Consider the following 4692-nt stretch of genomic DNA (forward strand, 5'->3'; position numbering starts at 1 on the left):
AGCTACTACAAGAACACCTTAATTCAAACATTTTAGATCTTCATTGCTGCTCTTAACAATGCATATCTCATGTATTGTAAGAAAAAAATACTAATGTGAAGTTGTGTAAATTTTCTCAAGTGTATGTGCAGATGTTTTCACAGAAATAAGCATTAAGAAGTTTAAGTGGTAACAATGCAGGCACCTGACCAAAAAAATAGCTGGCACATCCTATGTGCTTCTATTTCTGTTTCACAGTATCCAAGTGTTTCAGGGTAAGCTTTGATATGAGAGACAGGATGTCTCAGGAGCAGAGGCAAACAAACTATGCAATCAAAGCAGCACAGGGGGTTACGAGTTTTAGTCAACATACACACACTTATACACACAGACATCCATTTTAGATAATACCCATAAAGTGGGAAGCAGAAACTCCCTAAACAAGTACACTTACTAACCCTTAAGAGACAGCAAAAAGCTGAAAAGGAGAGAGAAGTAGTATGCCAGCGGTGGATTCGATAGGTAGTGCCAGCAGGGCATCCCCTGCTTCTAAGTGCACTTCTCCTCTCTCTCCTGCTTTTATTCTCCACAGGGTCTGCAGATTTTTCCACTCGCATGCTGTACCCACACAACCAACAGAGCCCAAGAGGAACACTTGCTTGCAAAGCAAGCCTTTGCAAAAGCAAGGTAAACTACCAAGGTCAGATCTCTACAAAACAAGATATTTGCAGCTACAGCCACAAACATCAGTTCCCTTAAAAATGTCAGAATACTTAGTTCCATCCCAGGATCATTCTTCAGTCAGGAGCCTTTAAAACTAGAAATCTTCCAAACTTCCAAACTAGAAATCTTGTGCACTATTTTGGATTCTAGATCTGAAAATAATCTAGAAGCAGTTTATGTTGTTACTTTGATAAGTTTTCTAAATGATTTTATCACTTAATGTGTCTTCCCATAAAATGTATTCCTTTAAAAGCTTTTGTCACGGAGTTGACCAGATCAATCAATGTCCGTGACAGGGGCGACAGGCCTCTGCCCTCCCCCCCCCACCCCAGTCCCACAAAAATGGGAAGGAAGGAAGGGAGGAAAAGAGCAGCGGCAACAATCTATGGAGGAAAACTTATTTTACTATAATATTGGAATACAAGATAACACAATATATACAATTTAATTGCAATTGAGATTAATAAATCAGACAAGATGAGAGAGAGAGAGTTCCTGGGACCGATTCAAACCTGAAAAGCTTGGAACGGCTAGGAAAGCACCCTCCAGCACCCACTGCAAGGCAGCAAGAGAGCGCCCCCCCCACCCGGAAGGGTCAGATCCCATGACTTCTGTAATGTACAGGGATAGGTACCTGGAGTAGGGGCAGTGACACTTTAATGCCCCGTACACTACATGATGTTTTGATGTGGAATACTGAAACCCAAAAACAAAAAACAAAAACAAAAACATAGAACCATGACATTCCACCCCTTATTCTACATCATTACATCATGCTAAAAATATACAAACAAACAAACATACAAACAAAATTAAATTACACACACATGGTTATATGCATATACATAGAATTAGTAACTGCACTCCCCCGGCATCAAGTTTCCTTGTGGTACACATTGAACATCCCCATTCTTCTGCATTACCCACCAAGTGGATCCTGGTCCCTGGGCAAAAACTGTACCACGGAGAGGTTTGCCCTTTCCAGAAGCTGGAAGAACCCAAACTGCCTTTCCTAACATGTTCTTTACATGTACAACGGGGACTTCATCTTCCTCAACGGTATGTAGGGAACTGGATTGGTTAGGACCATCACGATTGATAGATCCTCTGGTATTGACTAACCAGGTGGCTTCTGCCAAATGCTTCTCCCAATGCTTAATTGTTCCGCCACCCAGTGCTTTTAGCATCGTTTTTAACAATCCATTGTATCGTTCAATTTTACCAGAGGCTGGTGCATGATAGGGAATATGGTAAATCCACTCAATGCCATGATCTTTGGCCCAAGTATTTACAAGAGAATTTTTGAAATGAGTCCCATTATCTGACTCAATTCTTTCCGGGGTGCCATGTCGCCACAGGACTTGTTTCTCGAGACCCAGTATGGTGTTTCAGGCGGTAGCATGGGGTACTGCATATGTTTCAAGCCACCCAGTGGTTGCCTCCACCATAGTAAGCACATAATGCTTACCATTGCGAGATCGTGGCAAAGTGATATAATCAACCTGCCATGCCTCCCCATATTTGTACTTTTGCCATTGCCCTTCCTCCCAGAGAGGTTTCATCCTCTTGGCTGGTTTGATGATGGCACATGTTTCACAGTTATGAATAACCTGTGCAACGGCATCCATAGTTAAGTCCACCCCTCGGTCTCTAGCCCATTTGTATGTTGCATCTCTCCCTTGATGACCTGAGGTCTCATGGGCCCATCGAGCTAGGAATAGTTCACCCTTGTTCTGCCAGTCCAGGTCTATTTGAGCCACCTCAATTCTGGCAGCTCGGTCTACCTGATGGTTGTTTTGCTGTTCTTCAGTAGCCCGACTCTTGGGCACATGAGCATCTACATGACGCACCTTTACAACCATATTCTTTGTTCGGGCAGCAATGTCTTTCCACAGTTCAGCAGCCCAAATAGGTTTACCCCTTCTTTGCCAGTTATTTTGCTCCCACTGCTGTAACCACCCCCATAAGGCATTCACTACCATCCACGAGTCAGTGTAAAGATAGAGCATTGGCCACCTCTCCCGTTCAGCGACATCTAAGGCCAGCTGGACAGCCTTTACCTCTGCAAATTGGCTTGATTCTCCTTTCCCTTCAGTGGCCTCTGCAACTTGTCGTGTGGGGCTCCACACAGCAAATTTCCATCTGCGATGCTTTCCCACAATACGACACGATCCATCTGTGAACAGGGCATATTTCTTTTCATTCTCTGGTAGTTCATTGTATGGTGGGGCCTCTTTAGCACGTGACACTTCTTCTCCTGGTGGTGTTCCAAACTTTTTACCTTCAGGCCAGTCCCTGATGACCTCTAGGATTCCTGGACGGCTGAGATTCCCCATCCTTGCTCGTTGTGTAACTAGTGCAATCCACTTACTCCATGTGGCATCAGAAGCATGATGGGTGGAGGGAACCTTTCCTTTAAACATCCAGTTCAGCACTGGCAGTCGAGGTGCCAGAAGGAGCTGTGTTTCAGTACCGACTACTTCGGAAGCAGCCCGAACCCCCTCATAAGCGGCTAAGATCTCCTTCTCAGTTGGAGTGTAGTCCTCTTCCGACCCCCTGTAGGCTCAACTCCACAATCCCAGGGGTGGGCCTCGGGTCTCTCCTGAGGCTCTTTGCCACAAACTCCAAGTGGGACCGTTCTCTCCAGCAGCAGTATAGAGGATGTTCTTTATACCCTGTCCCATCCGTACTGGCCCTAGGGCCACGGCACGGGCTATCTCCTGTTTAATCTGTTCAAAAGCCTGCTGCTGCTCAGGGCCCCATGTAAACTCATTTCTCATTCATGTCACATAATAAAGGGGGCTTACAATGAGGCTGTAGTTTGGAACATGCATTCTCCAAAAGCCCACTGCACCCAGAAAAGATTATGCCTCTCTTTTGTTAGTGGGTGGAGACATAGCAGTGATTTTGTCGATCACATCTGTCGGGATGTGACGACGGCCATCTTGCCACTTTATGCCTAGGAACTGAATCTCCTGGGCAGGTCCTTTCACTTTGCTTCGCTTAATAGCAAAACCAGCACTCAGAAGAATTTGGATTATTGGCTCTCCTTTCGGGAAGACTTCTTCTGCTGTATCGCCCCACACAATGATATCATCAATGTACTGCAGGTGCTCAGGAGCACTGCCCTGTTCCAATAGAGTTTGGATCAACGCATGGCAAATGGTCGGGCTGTGTTTCCAGCCCTGGGGCAAACGGTTCCAGGTATACAGAACGCCCCTCCAGGTGAAAGCAAACTGTGGCCTAGATTCTTTGGCCAAAGGAATGGAAAAGAAGGCGTTAGCAATGTCAATGGTGGCATACCATTTGGCTGCTTTTGACTCCAGTTCATACTGGAGTTCTACCATGTCCGGCACAGCAGCACTCAGTGGGGGTGTGACTTCATTCAGGCCGCGGTAATCCACAGTCAGCCTCCATTCTCCACTGGCTTTACGCACTGGCCATATGGGGCTGTTAAAAGGCGAGTGAGTTTTGCTGATCACTCCCTGGCTCTCTAGTTGACGAATTAACTTATGAATGGGGAGCAAAGAATCCCTGTTGGTGCGGTACTGACGCCTGTGCACCGTTTTTGTAGCAATCGGTACCTGTTGCTCTTTTACTCACAGCAGCCCCACAACAGACGGATCTTCTGACAGGCCAGGCAAAACAGACAGCTGCTTCATGTTGTCTGTGTCCACAGCAGCTATTCCAAAGGCCCATCGATACCCCTTAGGATCCTTGAAATGCCCCCTTCTGAGATAATCAATACTTAGTATACATGGAGCCCCTGGGCCCGTCACAATAGCATGTTTTTGCCAGTCCTTACCAGTGAGGCTTATCTCAGCCTCCAACACAGTCAATTCTTGAGAGCCCCCGGTCTCTCCAGAAATATGGATTAATTCTGTCCCTTGGTGACTGGAGGGCATCAGAGTGCGCTGTGCACCAGTGTCCACCAGGGCCTTACATTTCAGTGGTTCTGATGTGCCAGGCCATCGAATCCACACAGTCCAA

This window comes from Centrocercus urophasianus, unplaced genomic scaffold, assembly GCF_019232065.1.
Source record: "Centrocercus urophasianus isolate 14NV4802_14NV808 unplaced genomic scaffold, USGS_Curo_1.0 seq_243, whole genome shotgun sequence".
In the NCBI taxonomy this organism is placed as follows: domain Eukaryota; kingdom Metazoa; phylum Chordata; class Aves; order Galliformes; family Phasianidae; genus Centrocercus; species Centrocercus urophasianus.